The 20788-nt window shown below is 38.0% G+C and overlaps 2 long non-coding RNA genes across 2 annotated transcripts in view; one reads left to right on the forward strand and one right to left on the reverse strand.

The window, feature by feature from the left end:
• The window catches only part of LOC146742801 (uncharacterized), a 45565-nt gene extending 37593 nt beyond the window's left edge, over positions 1-7972 (forward strand). Inside the window, exon 3 of the long non-coding RNA XR_014929394.1 lies at positions 7896-7972. This is a non-coding gene — a long non-coding RNA (uncharacterized LOC146742801). The remainder of the gene's footprint in view (positions 1-7895) is intronic.
• Positions 1-20788, reverse strand: part of LOC146742802 (uncharacterized) — a 48287-nt gene that overhangs the window by 865 nt on the left and 26634 nt on the right. The gene's annotated exons all lie outside the window — the stretch shown is intronic.

Below are 20788 nucleotides of genomic sequence, written 5' to 3' on the forward strand. Positions count from 1 at the left end.
TAATGAAGTATCACACAAAACAATAATAAATGCTTGATAATTTTCATCTTTTCAGACATTTTGGGTTAGAACTCACTTTTTAACATGAAGTGTTCACATCATTGTTTTTCTGCCATGACTATGTAATGCTTTATTTTCACTAAAAAATTGTAAAGACAATTATTTGATTGAAATATTAGTAGTTTTTAGGATTTTGTAACTTAGTGGCATATGTTTGAAATTATTATTGAGTCATCTGTTTATGGCCAGGGGCAAAGTTCAGAACATCCGGTCTTCTCTGAATATTCTGTACAAAGTTAGAGACACCAAAGGTGTAATAAATGGTCCCAAAATATGAATGTCTAACAGAGTATACTGAATGGTCTCAAAATATGAATGTCTAACAGAGTATACTGAATGGTCTCAAAATATGAATGTCTAACAGAGTATACTGAATGGTCTCAAAATATGAATGTCTAACAGAGTATACTGAATGGTCTCAAAATATAAACAGCCTAATGAACGACAACACAGACATGTTTAAAATATGAATTCATGAATAAGGTATATCAAGAATATAAAAAAAAACATATGAATTCCACAATTCTTTCAAATGACTTCTAAATATAAACAACGATACGGTAGATTAATTTATACAAAACAATATATACATTCTTCGAATACGAATATTCAGAATTGCCTCAACATATAGAAACACCAAGCAGAGTATACAATGTAGTTCAAATATATGGATTTCTAACAGCGAACGATTTGCACAAAAATGTTATTATTAATGTGTTTTATTTTTTTTCACTTAAGTGAATTAGAGTCTCAATATTAGAATTAGTAGTATAAAGAAATGCATCACAATATGTTTTTTCAACAGAAGAGTGTGTAGAAAGGCCTAAAATATGAATTCCTAACAGTAGAGTACATAGAATGGCCTCAAAGTGTGAATTGCTACCACAGGAGAATACAGAAAGGCACCACTATATGAATTATTGACAGAAGACTATGTAGAATGGCTTTAAAAATATGAATTTATAACAAAGCATACAGAATGGCCTATATATGAATTCCTGTCAGAGGAGTATACAGAATAGTCTTCAAATATGAATTCCTAACAGAAATGTACAGAAATGCCTCAGAATAGGAATTCTTAACAGAGCAGTATATTAAATTGTCTCAAAATATATATTATAGAGTATATAGAATTGCCTAAAAAATATGAATTCCTAACAGAGCAGTATACTAAAATGTCCCAAAATATAAATTCTGAACAGAGGAGTATATAGACTTTCCTGAAAAATATGAATTCCTAACAAAGGAGTATACAAATATGAATTCCTAATAGAAGATGTACAGAAAGACCTCTAATATGAATTACCAATAGAAGATGTACAGAAAGACCTCTAATATGAATTCCTAATAGAAGATGTACAGAAAGACCTCTAATATGAATTACCAATAGAAGATGTACAGAAAGACCTCTAATATGAATTCCTAATAGAAGATGTACAGAAAGACCTCTAATATGAATTACCAATAGAAGATGTACAGAAAGACCTCTAATATGAATTACCAATAGAAGATGTACAGAAAGACCTCTAATATGAATTACCAATAGAAGATGTACAGAAAGACCTCTAATATGAATTACCAATAGAAGATGTACAGAAAGACCTCTAATATGAATTCCTAATAGAAGATGTACAGAAAGACCTCTAATATGAATTACCAATAGAAGATGTACAGAAAGACCTCTAATATGAATTCCTAATAGAAGATGTACAGAAAGACCTCTAATATGAATTACCAATAGAAGATGTACAGAAAGACCTCTAATATGAATTACCAATAGAAGATGTACAGAAAGACCTCTAATATGAATTCCTAATAGAAGATGTACAGAAAGACCTCTAATATGAATTACCAATAGAAGATGTACAGAAAGACCTCTAATATGAATTCCTAATAGAAGATGTACAGAAAGACCTCTAATATGAATTACCAATAGAAGATGTACAGAAAGACCTCTAATATGAATTACCAATAGAAGATGTACAGAAAGACCTCTAATATGAATTCCTAATAGAAGATGTACAGAAAGACCTCTAATATGAATTACCAATAGAAGATGTACAGAAAGACCTCTAATATGAATTACCAATAGAAGATGTACAGAAAGACCTCTAATATGAATTACCAATAGAAGATGTACAGAAAGACCTCTAATATGAATTCCTAATAGAAGATGTACAGAAAGACCTCAAATATGAATTACCAATAGAAGATGTACAGAAAGACCTAAAATATGAATTACCAATAGAAGATGTACAGAAAGACCTCTAATATGAATTCCTAATAGAAGATGTACAGAAAGACCTCAAATATGAATTACCAATAGAAGATGTACAGAAAGACCTCTAATATGAATTACCAATAGAAGATGTACAGAAAGACCTCTAATATGAATTCCTAATAGAAGATGTACAGAAAGACCTCAAATATGAATTACCAATAGAAGATGTACAGAAAGACCTAAAATATGAATTACCAATAGAAGATGTACAGAAAGACCTCTAATATGAATTCCTAATAGAAGATGTACAGAAAGACCTCAAATATGAATTACCAATAGAAGATGTACAGAAAGACCTAAAATATGAATTACCAATAGAAGATGTACAGAAAGACCTCTAATATGAATTCCTAATAGAAGATGTACAGAAAGACCTCTAATATGAATTACCAATAGAAGATGTACAGAAAGACCTCTAATATGAATTCCTAATAGAAGATGTACAGAAAGACCTCAAATATGAATTACCAATAGAAGATGTACAGAAAGACCTAAAATATGAATTACCAATAGAAGATGTACAGAAAGACCTCTAATATGAATTCCTAATAGAAGATGTACAGAAAGACCTCTAATATGAATTCCTAATAGAAGATGTACAGAAAGACCTCTAATATGAATTCCTAATAGAAGATGTACAGAAAGACCTCTAATATGAATTCCTAATAGAAGATGTACAGAAAGACCTCTAATATGAATTCCTAATAGAAGATGTACAGAAAGACCTCTAATATGAATTACCAATAGAAGATGTACAGAAAGACCTCTAATATGAATTACCAATAGAAGATGTACAGAAAGACCTCTAATATGAATTACCAATAGAAGATGTACAGAAAGACCTCTAATATGAATTACCAATAGAAGATGTACAGAAAGGCCTCAAATATAAATTACCAATAGAAGATGTACAGAAAGACCTCAAATATAAATTACCAATAGAAGATGTACAGAAAGACCTCTAATATGAATTACCAATAGAAGATGTACAGAAAGACCTCAAATATGAATTACCAATAGAAGATGTACAGAAAGACCTCAAATATGAATTACCAATAGAAGATGTACAGAAAGACCTCTAATATGAATTCCTAATAGAAGATGTACAGAAAGACCTCTAATATGAATTCCTAATAGAAGATGTACAGAAAGACCTCTAATATGAATTACCAATAGAAGATGTACAGAAAGACCTCTAATATGAATTCCTAATAGAAGATGTACAGAAAGACCTCAAATATGAATTACCAATAGAGGAGTATAAAAAATTGTCCCCCCAATATGAATTCCTAAATGAAAAGTATAAAGAATCATCACAAAATAGGAATTGTTAACAGAGCAATATACTAAATTGTCCCAAAATATAAATTCTTAACAGAGGAGTATATAGACTTTCCTGAAAAATATGAATTGTTAGCACAGGATAAGAAATATTGTTTTCATAGAAATGAGTGTAAGTCGAAGTGTTTCTATGACAATATATGACATGAATGATATACAGTTGGCGCTGAGTGCCATTTTTTCTCGACTAAACGTTAGTGCAAAATTTGTCCTTTTTGTATTAATTTTTTTTAATTTCTCATAGTAAATCTGGATAAGATGGACACATTTTTTTCTTAAATTATTGGTCAAAACCAAAACCTTTGAAAAACTGTACAGTTTGATTTTGTGAATGATTGGCGAAAGTCGACTTTGTGTTCAGAAAGTTATTGCTCGATTTATTGCTGTCTATCTTTCTTATTTTTCACGGAGTTCTTCTTGATTCCATGGTACTTGTGATTGTTATTCCAATTATTAAAAACAGATTTAGTAAAATCAGTTCTAAGGATAACTACATATATTATGAGACATGGCATCTTGTTCCTGTATCTATGTAATGTTTACGTAGATGACCTAAATGACAGACCCGTATGTTGACGACTTGGTCTTTTTGCACTATAAGCTGAAGTCCTAGCAAGATTGTTATCATTATGTGAAATATTCAGTTAAAATCGTAACATTGAGTACAGTTTTGTTAAAATTGTCATCATGATATTCAGATTTGAGGAGATCTGAAAAAGTTAAGAAGTTCGAGAAGTCAAAAAATTAAAAACACTTTATATCTACAACGATCTCTCAGAAGACGCAGACTTTGACAAGGCAATGTAGACAGAGTAGTACAGGGTGCAGGGTAGTATTTTTGTGAGTAACTTTCATATGTGTACTTGGGGTGTTCAGCTCTGTACTTATTGCGTTCCCGTCTGCATTGTACAATTCATGTGAAAATATAGAAAATATCAACTTTACATTCTGTATAGTGTATGCTAGAAAATATATGTTGTATGGGATAATATCTATATATTTTACTTTGCATAAAATGTCAGTAAGCCTAATCACATTTTCCCAGGCCAGTGCACATCACTTCCTTTTTTGCAGGAACTACGCAATTTATATATATTCATAAGATTTGTAAACTGCAAATAAATTTGTTTACGTTTGACTTTGAACATCAACACGATACCCATAAAAAGTTATGTCCGCCAATTATTTCATACCTGTAGTACCATAACAAAGTCAAATAACCCAATTGTTATAGTTATTTCACATACAATCTATGATATTTAATTATTTTTTTATTTGTTGATTTTTTTGTAATATTTTTCAACTGGACTACTTCTTTGTTCTCCGACATTTTATATAAGTTGTGCAAATCGTCAACAACGTAACAAAAATCTGATGAATATTATTACAGAATAGCCCCAAAATAAAAAAAAAAATCTAAACAAAATAGTTTATAAACAGCTCTCAAAAAATGAGGCGGTTGCCACTTTACTGTATGTTGGGGGATTACCAGTACGCTATGATGAAGTGATGTACCTCAATCAATGTTGGGGGATTACCAGTACGCTATGATGAAGTGATGTACCTCAATCAATGTTGGGGGATTACCAGTACGCTATGATGAAGTGATGTACCTCAATCAATGTTGGGGGATTACCAGTACGCTATGATGAAGTGATGTACCTCAATCAATTTGGTCATACTTTGACAGTGATCTATTTTATTCTTTTTAAGTAGCGCGTAATGATATTTATTATTTTGGTGAATATACGCGTTTAGCAATGTATCGACAAAACCGTTTCTTTAGCATACAAAACTGCTATAATTTAATAACTGGATATTATTAACAAATATTCTGCCATTGGCGCATGGACAAATTGCCACATGTCTAAGTGACGAGGTTTTAGAACTTTAATAGAAGTATCTGCATATTTGATGTCGTCGTCGCCAGATGTGGCACTGTCCCGATTGACAGGACACACTTTGGTCATTTGATCGCTTATGTGTTACATTGAATTGTCTGCCTAATCACGTGATTTTGAAACTTTACTACATCAAATCTTCGTCTAAAAATCACCGTACCCGACATTACGCAACATTTGCGTGTTATTTTCGAATTCATTTATGAACATGCTTTAATATTAATAGGCAATTTGGGTCAGCATTTAATGGCCCGGTAATTTGGGTCAATATTCAAAACTGTGTACCATACAATGAAAGAGACAATACTAGTCGATTTGTTGGCATCATTCCAGCTTTTATCCAGACGGTCCATGACCTGAATATTAAATTTAGTACATCCGTATATCCGTATATTCCAACGTGGAGAGCCAATATATACGATGATATTATTTTGTCACATTCTGTTTTTGTCAGTAACGAACCGTCATACTTTGCGCTTTGCGTTATATGTAGCCAATAGGACTAAGAGCGGATCAATTCAATAAATAAAACAGTTGCTTCTATTTTCACCGGCTATAAAAAAGTAGAACCGGCAATTGTGTCACGTGATGTCTGGTTTAACAGTCCCTGAGACAAGAGATGACAGGAGTGTATTTTCGCTGGAACCATAATAACCCAAGCAAGTCACAAAACCCGGTATTACACCACAGTAGTAAGGTAATTTAACAATATTAATTGGTATATATTATACCAATGCCATATGCGACATACCCCTATATAATGTGTAAGCGAATAGTAGATTGGTCTTATTTCCATACATAAGTCACCCTCAACCGACTTTGAATGGTCACCCTCTAAATAGTGTAATGAGCTCGATGTTCAGTTCATTCATAAGTTGGTTTTATATGGTACTTTCACTGTGAATGTTATGTTTTGGTAGTTGCAGGTGCTGGCGTTGGTGACGATAGGCTTGCCTCACACAAATTAGTTTTAATATAGTTGTATGTACAGTACACGGGTTTATTACGCCCCAGCACTGACGTGGATGCAAACTAATCTTTCAACAACACATATGGTTGTTAGTTTAAGAGCAGCCATCATTGTTTCGCTCGTTTTCTTTTGTGATTTTTAACGATAAAAACACCAACCACAAATTAAGGCCCCCTAACCATTGTCCTACTGTCTGTGTAACACTTACAAGCCGAGATGATGAAAGACACAAAACAAAACCGAAGACTTAGGGAGACTGGTTCACCAATAATATTGTAGCATATATTTGAAAATTGAAGTTGGGACATGATTATGCTAAAAAACGGATGACGTCAAATAATTTTACTAATAATAAACCCGTGCTGTTATTGTATCGAATACTAGATACTTCATATCTATAGACGAAAGACGGATAACTTAAAATAAGTGGACATCACAGTAACCATACATTGGAACTGATTGATCGATGTGTTCGTACTTTGAGCAATTGAAAAGCATTGTTTAGTTCGTGTGTACCGATAAGGCAGCGACTGTAAAACATACACAGAATAGTTGAGACACTAGTGTATTCACAGTTTTCACAGTACCCTGATTTGAATACCCATATCTCAATATTCGGGAAGAGAATATGAAATTTGTACAATTTGACCTTTGCAGTGCTCTCTGACGTCACAAGTAATGCACTAGGTATTCACATTGCACAATACGGGGCATTGCTGAAGTCAAAATTCTGTTCTGATTATCTCCGAAATATTACCCACAATATTAAGTTAATGACAAAGCGCACACTGCCAAACAAGGAGGGTAGAAATAATAATCCACTCGTTTGAATTATTTTTTTTAATCAGAGTCCATTAAAATTAGAGTTGAATCAACTGAATCAACTTGGTGTTGGATAACACCATTTAATTTGAAAATCACAATCACCATCAACTTAAACAACATTAGATAAATAGATTGCGGATTACGAATCAAATGCAAATAAAAGTTCATCTTGGCCCTCTCAAATTATCACATTCGGTGGTTTCTAACAGATATAGTCAAGATAAAAACGGCGAACAATCAATAATTAAAGTGAAGATTAAATAAGGCGAATAATTTGAGTAATTTAGACCCTACTAGGTTGAATACAAAAATATACACAAAATGGCGAATCTCAATATTTAAAGCTACCGCTACGACACAAACATTTATTATATGGTAGATTTTACTGTGTAGTGTCAATAGTTATAATCACACTCTGTATTCGTTCATATCGATTGAAAGTATTGTTGATTTTCTTCCCGGAACACATCGTCTAATTATATTGCCGAAACCTTAGGGACAACTACTGTCATTTCAGGGCCTTCATAAATGGTATGACTACCAACATGGCGGCCAATGAATCATCTTGTCCTGTGAGTGTAGCTGCGCCTTGGATTATAAAAAGAAAATAAATCATGGTTTTCGTGAAATAAAAAAACAGTTTGTTAGCAAGGATGAATTACATTTGTATTTTAATCGGAATGTACTGTACCCCTTGCTGGATTTTGGTTAGTTTATTTGTATGAAGCAAAACGTAGTTTAAAAAGTTAAGCCAAACCTTTCAATGTCACGTTAATCTATATCATCGATAATATTTTCATCATGATTAATCCTAAATATAATAATTATGAAGAATCTTACAAGCTAGAGATTAAGCAAATCAGTGTTTGTTTGTTTTTTGACAGCCGATTTTAATTTCCTCTCTCTTGGACTGTATTTCTAAATATTAGCTGCCCATATATCGGGGCATACTTTACCTTTTCTTAAAGTAGGACAAGTAGTGAATTTTCCAGGGAAGTGGTTTTTGTAATAATGTTTTTGAGATTTGAAATATTTAAAGACCCATGAGGTATTTGTATGAAATTTGGTGTTCATCTAGCCATCCTGAAATTAACTTGTATTTCACGGGTTTATTAATATTTCAAAACATTCTGATTGCACAGACTGAACAGTTAATTAAATTAATATACTAAACTGTATCATTTTAAACAGATTTGAGGATGTTATACAATGTATTCATTTGAAGATGTTATATAATGTATTGATTTGAGGATGTTATATAATGTATTGATTTGAGGATGTTATATGATGTATTGATTTGAGGATGTTATATAATGTATTGATTTGAGGATGTTATATAATTTATTGATTTGAGGATGTTATATAATGTATTGATTTGAGGATGTTATATGATGTATTGATTTGAGGATGTTATATAATGTATTGATTTGAGGATGTTATATAATGTATTGATTTGAGGATGTTATACAATGTATTGATTTGAGGATGTTATATAATGTATTGATTTGAGGATGTTATATAATTTATTGATTTGAGGATGTTATATAATGTATTGATTTGAGGATGTTATATAATTTATTGATTTGAGGAGAGGTCATTTAGATGTTTGGTCGTTTTTACCTTAAAAGTTGTGCCACAGCGTTGTTCCTTTCTGTCCCCATTGTGGACCAGCGCTGCACTATACTGCAATAGACTTGCATTGAACTAGTACTACACTGGTCTGACCAGTATCCTGCTATAGAATGTCTTAGTTACAGACCAATGCCACACTGACATTGACACAGTTATAGAATATGATACTGAGTCGTGCAGGTGTACACGATTACTGTTCATGTCGCCCACTGTACTAATGGAATGTGAGTTGCAGGCATATTTAAATACCAGTACACAGTAATAGCATACTTGGTCTGGTTTTCCATAATAGAATTATGTCCACCGGACTGACATGAAGTGTCTCCGTTATGGACTAGCGCTACGCTAGACTTACGTGAAGTATCTCCTTAAGAACCAGTACTACACTGGACTTCTAAGTGTCTTCTTATGGGCCAGTACTAGACCGGACGTATGCGGAATGCCTCCAGTTTGTATCAGTACCATACTGACTGACATGGAGTGTATCCATTATAAACATTATTACATCGTACGCTACAGCGACTCGTTCTCATCAGAAGATTTGTATAGATCATTAAAGCAACTAGACCACTTTTATCTGCAAATTGTTATATGAACATGTTTTTGAATGATTTTTTTTTCTGAAGTGTACAACTGCACAATTTAAAAAAATGTTCACATATCAGTGTAATATGGTTAAAATAAAAGACTCCGCATTGCCTGTTATTACATGATAACTTGGCTCGGACGAAGATGTTCAATTGAACAACGGACGCTACATTCCCGTCCTAGCATGGTTAAAACCCAATAATATCCAGCGCGTCGTCTTTTTTGCCAAAGCACTACACTGACATGAAGAGTCTCCAGTACTACACTGGACTGATATGGAGTGACTCCATTAAGTATCAGTACTACACTGGACTGATATGGAGTGACTCCATTATGTACCAGTACTACACTGGACTGATATGGAGTGACTCTATTATGTACCAGTACTACACTGGACTGATATGGAGTGACTCCATTATGTACCAGTACTACACTGGACTGATATGGAGTGTCTCCATTATGTACCTGTACTACACTGGACTGACATGGAGTGTATCCATTATGGACCATTACTACACTGGACTGATATGGAGTGTATCCATTATGGACCAGTACTGCACTGGACTGACATGGAGTGTATCCACTATGGACCTGTACTACACTGGACTGACACGGAGTGCATCTGTTATGTACCAGTACTACACTGGACTGACATGGAGTGTATTCATTATGTACCAGTACTACTCTGAACTGACATGGAGTGTATCCATTATGGACCAGTACTACACTGTACTGACATGGAGTGTATCCATTATGTACCACTACTACACTAAACTGACATGGAGTGTATCCGTTATGTGCTAGTACTACACTGGACTGACATGGAGTGTCTCCATTATAGACCTGTAGTACACTGAACTGACATGGAGTGTATCTATTATGTACAAGTACTACACTAAACTGACATGGAGTGTCTCCATTATGTACCAGTACTACACTGTACTGACATGGAGTGTATCCATTATGTACCAGTACTACACTAAACTGACATGGAGTGTATCTATTATGTACAAGTACTACACTAAACTGACATGGAGTGTATCCGTTATGTGCTAGTACTACACTAAACTGACATGGAGTGTATCCATTATGTACCAGTACTACACTAAACTGACATGGAGTGTCTCCATTATGTACCAGTACTACACTGTACTGACATGGAGTGTATCCATTATGTACCAGTACTACACTAAACTGACATGGAGTGTATCCGTTATCTACAAGTACTACACTGAACTGACATGGAGTGTCTCCATTATGTACCAGTACTACTCTGAACTGACATGGAGTGTCTCCATTATGTACCAGTACTACACTGAACTGACATGGAGTGTATCTATTATGTACAAGTACTACACTAGACTGACATGGAGTGTATCCGTTATGTGCTAGTACTACACTGGACTGACATGGAGTGTCTCCATTATAGACCTGTACTACACTGGACTGACATGGAGTGTCTCCATTATGTACCAGTACTACACTGAACTAACATGGAGTGTGTCTATTATGTACCAGTACTACACTGGACTGACATGAAGTGTGTCCATTATGTACCAGTACTACACTGGACTAACATGTAGTGTGTCCATTGTGTACCAGTACTACTCTGAACTGACATGGAGTGTATCCATTATGGACCAGTACTACACTGGACTGACATGGAGTGTCTCCATTATGTAGAAGTACTACACTGGACTGACATTTAGTGTCTCCATTATGTACCAGTACTACACTGAACTGACATGGAGTGTATCCATTATGTACCAGTACTACACTGGACTGACATGGAGTGTCTCCATTCTGGACCATTACTACACTGGACTGACATGGAGTGTATCCATTATAGACGAGTACTGCACTGGACTGACATGGAGTGTATCCATTATTGACCAGTACTACACTGGACTGACATGGAGTGTATCCATTATGGACCAGTACTACACTGGACTGACATGGAGTGTATCCATTCTGGACCATTACTACACTGGACTGACATGGAGTGTATCCATTATGGACCAGTACTACACTGAACTGACATGGAATGTATCCATTATGGACCAGTACTACACTGGACTGACATGGAGTGTAGCCATTATGGACCAGTACTACACTGGACTGACATGGAGTGTATTCATTATGGACCAGTACTACACTGGACTGACATGGAGTGTATCCATTATGGACCATTACTACACTGGACTGACATGGAGTGTATCCATTCTGGACCATTACTACACTGGACTGACATGGAATGTATCCATTATGGACAATTACTACACTGGACTGACATGGAGTGTATCCATTCTGGACAATTACTACACTGGACTGACATGGAGTGTATCCATTATGGACCAGTACTACACTGGACTGACATGGAGTGTATCCATTATGGACCAGTACTACACTGGACTGACATGGAGTGTATCCATTATGGACCAGTACTACACTGGACTGACATGGAGTGTATCCATTATGGACCAGTACTACACTGGACTGACATGGAGTGTATCCATTATGAACCAGTACTACACTGGGCTGACATGGAGTGTATCCATTATTGACCAGTACTACACTGGTATGATATAGAGTGTCTCCATTACGGACCAGTACTACACTGGACCGACATGGAGTGTCTGCATTCTGGACCAGTACTACACTGGACTGACATAAAGTATCTCTTTTCTGAACCAGTACTACACTGGACTGACACAGTGTGTATTCATTATGTACCAGTACTACACTGGACTGGCATGGAGTGTATCCATTATGTACCAGTACTACACTGAACTGACATGGAGTGTATCCATTATAGATCAGTACTACACTGGACTGACATGGAGTGTATATATTATGACCCTGTACTACACTGGACTGACATGGAAAGTCTTTATTATGCACCAGTACTACACTGTACTGACATGGAGTGTCTCCATTATAGACCAGTACTACACTGGACTGACATGGAGTGTCTCCATTATGTACCAGTACTACACCAGACTGACATGGAGTAGCTTTATTATGCACCAGTACTACACTGGACTGACATTATAGACCAGTACTACACTGGACTGACATGGAGTGTATCCATTATAGACCAGTACTACACTGGACTGACATGGAGTGTATCCATTATGACCCTGTACTACACTGGACTGACATGGAATTTCTCCATTATAGACTAGTACTACACTGGACTGACATGGAGTATCTATATTATGTACGAGTGCTACACTGGACTGACATGGAGTGTCTCCATTATAGACTAGTACTACACTGAACTGAATGGAGTGTCTCCATTATAGACCTGTACTGCACTGAACAGACATGGAGTGTATCTATTATGTACAAGTACTACACTAAACTGACATGGAGTGTCTCCATTATGTACCAGTACTACACTGTACTGACATGGAGTGTATCCATTATGTACCAGTACTACACTAAACTGACATGGAGTGTATCTATTATGTACAAGTACTACACTAAACTGACATGGAGTGTATCCGTTATGTGCTAGTACTACACTAAACTGACATGGAGTGTATCCATTATGTACCAGTACTACACTAAACTGACATGGAGTGTCTCCATTATGTACCAGTACTACACTGTACTGACATGGAGTGTATCCATTATGTACCAGTACTACACTAAACTGACATGGAGTGTATCCGTTATCTACAAGTACTACACTGAACTGACATGGAGTGTCTCCATTATGTACCAGTACTACTCTGAACTGACATGGAGTGTCTCCATTATGTACCAGTACTACACTGAACTGACATGGAGTGTATCTATTATGTACAAGTACTACACTAGACTGACATGGAGTGTATCCGTTATGTGCTAGTACTACACTGGACTAACATGGAGTGTCTCCATTATAGACCTGTACTACACTGGACTGACATGGAGTGTCTCCATTATGTACCAGTACTACACTGAACTAACATGGAGTGTGTCTATTATGTACCAGTACTACACTGGACTGACATGGAGTGTGTCCATTATGTACCAGTACTACACTGGACTAACATGTAGTGTGTCCATTGTGTACCAGTACTACTCTGAACTGACATGGAGTGTATCCATTATGGACCAGTACTACACTGGACTGACATGGAGTGTCTCCATTATGTAGAAGTACTACACTGGACTGACATTTAGTGTCTCCATTATGTACCAGTACTACACTGAACTGACATGGAGTGTATCCATTATGTACCAGTACTACACTGGACTGACATGGAGTGTCTCCATTCTGGACCATTACTACACTGGACTGACATGGAGTGTATCCATTATAGACGAGTACTGCACTGGACTGACATGGAGTGTATCCATTATTGACCAGTACTACACTGGACTGACATGGAGTGTATCCATTATGGACCAGTACTACACTGGACTGACATGGAGTGTATCCATTCTGGACCATTACTACACTGGACTGACATGGAGTGTATCCATTATGGACCAGTACTACACTGAACTGACATGGAATGTATCCATTATGGACCAGTACTACACTGGACTGACATGGAGTGTAGCCATTATGGACCAGTACTACACTGGACTGACATGGAGTGTATTCATTATGGACCAGTACTACACTGGACTGACATGGAGTGTATCCATTATAGACCTGTACTACACTGGACTGACATGGAGTGTCTCCATTATGTACCAGTACTACACTGAACTAACATGGAGTGTGTCTATTATGTACCAGTACTACACTGGACTGACATGGAGTGTGTCCATTATGTACCAGTACTACACTGGACTAACATGTAGTGTGTCCATTGTGTACCAGTACTACTCTGAACTGACATGGAGTGTATCCATTATGGACCAGTACTACACTGGACTGACATGGAGTGTCTCCATTATGTAGAAGTACTACACTGGACTGACATTTAGTGTCTCCATTATGTACCAGTACTACACTGAACTGACATGGAGTGTATCCATTATGTACCAGTACTACACTGGACTGACATGGAGTGTCTCCATTCTGGACCATTACTACACTGGACTGACATGGAGTGTATCCATTATAGACGAGTACTGCACTGGACAGACATGGAGTGTATCCATTATTGACCAGTACTACACTGGACTGACATGGAGTGTATCCATTATGGACCAGTACTACACTGGACTGACATGGAGTGTATCCATTCTGGACCATTACTACACTGGACTGACATGGAGTGTATCCATTATGGACCAGTACTACACTGAACTGACATGGAATGTATCCATTATGGACCAGTACTACACTGGACTGACATGGAGTGTAGCCATTATGGACCAGTACTACACTGGACTGACATGGAGTGTATTCATTATGGACCAGTACTACACTGGACTGACATGGAGTGTATCCATTATGGACCATTACTACACTGGACTGACATGGAGTGTATCCATTCTGGACCATTACTACACTGGACTGACATGGAGTGTATCCATTATGGACAATTACTACACTGGACTGACATGGAGTGTATCCATTCTGGACAATTACTACACTGGATTGACATGGAGTGTATCCATTATGGACCAGTACTACACTGGACTGACATGGAGTGTATCCATTATGGACCAGTACTACACTGGACTGACATGGAGTGTATCCATTATGGACCAGTACTACACTGGACTGACATGGAGTGTATCCATTATGGACCAGTACTACACTGGACTGACATGGAGTGTATCCATTATGCACCAGTACTACACTGTACTGACATGGAGTGTCTCCATTATAGACCAGTACTACACTGGACTGACATGGAGTGTCTCCATTATGTACCAGTACTACACCAGACTGACATGGAGTAGCTTTATTATGCACCAGTACTACACTGGACTGACATTATAGACCAGTACTACACTGGACTGACATGGAGTGTATCCATTATAGACCAGTACTACACTGGACTGACATGGAGTGTATCCATTATGACCCTGTACTACACTGGACTGACATGGAATTTCTCCATTATAGACTAGTACTACACTGGACTGACATGGAGTATCTATATTATGTACGAGTGCTACACTGGACTGACATGGAGTGTCTCCATTATAGACTAGTACTACACTGAACTGAATGGAGTGTCTCCATTATAGACCTGTACTACACTGAACTGACATGGAGTGTATCTATTATGTACAAGTACTACACTAAACTGACATGGAGTGTCTCCATTATGTACCAGTACTACACTGTACTGACATGGAGTGTATCCATTATGTACCAGTACTACACTAAACTGACATGGAGTGTATCTATTATGTACAAGTACTACACTAAACTGACATGGAGTGTATCCGTTATGTGCTAGTACTACACTAAACTGACATGGAGTGTATCCATTATGTACCAGTACTACACTAAACTGACATGGAGTGTCTCCATTATGTACCAGTACTACACTGTACTGACATGGAGTGTATCCATTATGTACCAGTACTACACTAAACTGACATGGAGTGTATCCGTTATCTACAAGTACTACACTGAACTGACATGGAGTGTCTCCATTATGTACCAGTACTACTCTGAACTGACATGGAGTGTCTCCATTATGTACCAGTACTACACTGAACTGACATGGAGTGTATCTATTATGTACAAGTACTACACTAGACTGACATGGAGTGTATCCGTTATGTGCTAGTACTACACTGGACTAACATGGAGTGTCTCCATTATAGACCTGTACTACACTGGACTGACATGGAGTGTCTCCATTATGTACCAGTACTACACTGAACTAACATGGAGTGTGTCTATTATGTACCAGTACTACACTGGACTGACATGGAGTGTGTCCATTATGTACCAGTACTACACTGGACTAACATGTAGTGTGTCCATTGTGTACCAGTACTACTCTGAACTGACATGGAGTGTATCCATTATGGACCAGTACTACACTGGACTGACATGGAGTGTCTCCATTATGTAGAAGTACTACACTGGACTGACATTTAGTGTCTCCATTATGTACCAGTACTACACTGAACTGACATGGAGTGTATCCATTATGTACCAGTACTACACTGGACTGACATGGAGTGTCTCCATTCTGGACCATTACTACACTGGACTGACATGGAGTGTATCCATTATAGACGAGTACTGCACTGGACTGACATGGAGTGTATCCATTATTGACCAGTACTACACTGGACTGACATGGAGTGTATCCATTATGGACCAGTACTACACTGGACTGACATGGAGTGTATCCATTCTGGACCATTACTACACTGGACTGACATGGAGTGTATCCATTGTGGACCAGTACTACACTGAACTGACATGGAATGTATCCATTATGGACCAGTACTACACTGGACTGACATGGAGTGTAGCCATTATGGACCAGTACTACACTGGACTGACATGGAGTGTATTCATTATGGACCAGTACTACACTGGACTGACATGGAGTGTATCCATTATGGACCATTACTACACTGGACTGACATGGAGTGTATCCATTCTGGACCATTACTACACTGGACTGACATGGAGTGTATCCATTATGGACAATTACTACACTGGACTGACATGGAGTGTATCCATTCTGGACAATTACTACACTGGACTGACATGGAGTGTATCCATTATGGACCAGTACTACACTGGACTGACATGGAGTGTATCCATTATGGACCAGTACTACACTGGACTGACATGGAGTGTATCCATTATGGACCAGTACTACACTGGACTGACATGGAGTGTATCCATTATGGACCAGTACTACACTGGACTGACATGGAGTGTATCCATTATGAACCAGTACTACACTGGGCTGACATGGAGTGTATCCATTATTGACCAGTACTACACTGGTATGATATAGAGTGTCTCCATTACGGACCAGTACTACACTGGACCGACATGGAGTGTCTGCATTCTGGACCAGTACTACACTGGACTGACATAAAGTATCTCTTTTCTGAACCAGTACTACACTGGACTGACACTGTGTGTATTCATTATGTACCAGTACTACACTGGACTGGCATGGAGTGTATCCATTATGTACCAGTACTACACTGAACTGACATGGAGTGTATCCATTATAGATCAGTACTACACTGGACTGACATGGAGTGTATATATTATGACCCAGTACTACACTGTACTGACATGGAGTGTCTCCATTATAGACCAGTACTACACTGGACTGACATGGAGTGTCTCCATTATGTACCAGTACTACACCAGACTGACATGGAGTAGCTTTATTATGCACCAGTACTACACTGGACTGACATTATAGACCAGTACTACACTGGACTGACATGGAGTGTATCCATTATAGACCAGTACTACACTGGACTGACATGGAGTGTATCCATTATGACCCTGTACTACACTGGACTGACATGGAATTTCTCCATTATAGACTAGTACTACACTGGACTGACATGGAGTATCTATATTATGTACGAGTGCTACACTGGACTGACATGGAGTGTCTCCATTATAGACTAGTACTACACTGAACTGAATGGAGTGTCTCCATTATGGACCAGTACTACACTGGACTGACATGGAGTGTATTCATTATGGACCAGTACTACACTGGACTGACATGGTGTGTATCCATTATGGACCATTACTACACTGGACTGACATGGAGTGTATCCATTCTGGACCATTACTACACTGGACTGACATGGAGTGTATCCATTCTGGACAATTACTACACTGGACTGACATGGAGTGTATCCATTCTGGACAATTACTACACTGGACTGACATGGAGTGTATCCATTATGGACCAGTACTACACTGGACTGACATGGAGTGTATCCATTATGGACCAGTACTACACTGGACTGACATGGAGTGTATCCATTATGAACCAGTACTACACTGGACTGACATGGAGTGTATCCATTATGGACCAGTACTACACTGGACTGACATGGAGTGTATCCATTATGAACCAGTACTACACTGGGCTGACGTGGAGTGTATCCATTATTGACCAGTACTACACTGGTATGATATGGAGTGTCTCCATTATGGACCAGTACTACACTGGACCGACATGGAGTGTCTGCATTCTGGACCAGTACTACACTGGACTGACATGGAGTGTCTCCATTATAGACCTGTACTACACTGGACTGACATGGAGTGTCTCCATTATGTACCAGTACTACACTGAACTAACATGGAGTGTGTCTATTATGTACCAGTACTACACTGGACTGACATGGAGTGTGTCCATTATGTACCAGTACTACACTGGACTAACATGGAGTGTGTCCATTGTGTACCAGTACTACTCTGAACTGACATGGAGTGTATCCATTATGGACCATTACTACACTGGACTGATATGGAGTGTATCCATTATGGACCAGTACTGCACTGGACTGACATGGAGTGTATCCACTATGGACCTGTACTACACTGGACTGACATGGAGTGTCTCCATTATGTAGAAGTACTACACTGGACTGACATTTAGTGTCTCCATTATGTACCAGTACTACACTGAACTGACATGGAGTGTATCCATTATGTACCAGTACTACACTGGACTGACATGGAGTGTCTCCATTCTGGACCATTACTACACTGGACTGACATGGAGTGTATCCATTATAGACGAGTACTGCACTGGACTGACATGGAGTGTATCCATTATTGACCAGTACTACACTGGACTGACATGGAGTGTATCCATTATGGACCAGTACTACACTGGACTGACATGGAGTGTATCCATTCTGGACCATTACTACACTGGACTGACATGGAGTGTATCCATTATGGACCAGTACTACACTGAACTGACATGGAATGTATCCATTATGGACCAGTACTACACTGGACTGACATGGAGTGTAGCCATTATGGACCAGTACTACACTGGACTGACATGGAGTGTATTCATTATGGACCAGTACTACACTGGACTGACATGGAGTGTATCCATTATGGACCATTACTACACTGGACTGACATGGAGTGTATCCATTCTGGACCATTACTACACTGGACTGACATGGAGTGTATCCATTATGGACAATTACTACACTGGACTGACATGGAGTGTATCCATTCTGGACAATTACTACACTGGACTGACATGGAGTGTATCCATTATGGACCAGTACTACACTGGACTGACATGGAGTGTATCCATTATGGACCAGTACTACACTGGACTGACATGGAGTGTATCCATTATGGACCAGTACTACACTGGACTGACATGGAGTGTATCCATTATGGACCAGTACTACACTGGACTGACATGGAGTGTATCCATTATGAACCAGTACTACACTGGGCTGACATGGAGTGTATCCATTATTGACCAGTACTACACTGGTATGATATAGAGTGTCTCCATTACGGACCAGTACTACACTGGACCGACATGGAGTGTCTGCATTCTGGACCAGTACTACACTGGACTGACATAAAGTATCTCTTTTCTGAACCAGTACTACACTGGACTGACACAGTGTGTATTCATTATGTACCAGTACTACACTGGACTGGCATGGAGTGTATCCATTATGTATCAGTACTACACTGAACTGACATGGAGTGTATCCATTATAGATCAGTACTACACTGGACTGACATGGAGTGTATATATTATGACCCTGTACTACACTGGACTGACATGGAAAGTCTTTATTATGCACCAGTACTACACTGTACTGACATGGAGTGTCTCCATTATAGACCAGTACTACACTGGACTGACATGGAGTGTCTCCATTATGTACCAGTACTACACCAGACTGACATGGAGTAGCTTTATTATGCACCAGTACGACACTGGACTGACATTATAGACCAGTACTACACTGGACTGACATGGAGTGTATCCATTATAGACCAGTACTACACTGGACTGACATGGAGTGTATCCATTATGACCCTGTACTACACTGGACTGACATGGAATTTCTCCATTATAGACTAGTACTACACTGGACTGACATGGAGTATCTATATTATGTACGAGTGCTACACTGGACTGACATGGAGTGTCTCCATTATAGACTAGTACTACACTGAACTGAATGGAGTGTCTCCATTATGGACCAGTACTACACTGGACTGACATGGAGTGTATTCATTATGGACCAGTACTACACTGGACTGACATGGAGTGT

The sequence above is a fragment of the Saccoglossus kowalevskii genome, chromosome 5 (genome assembly GCF_978046115.1).
Source record: "Saccoglossus kowalevskii chromosome 5, keSacKowa6.1, whole genome shotgun sequence".
NCBI classification, from domain to species: domain Eukaryota; kingdom Metazoa; phylum Hemichordata; class Enteropneusta; family Harrimaniidae; genus Saccoglossus; species Saccoglossus kowalevskii.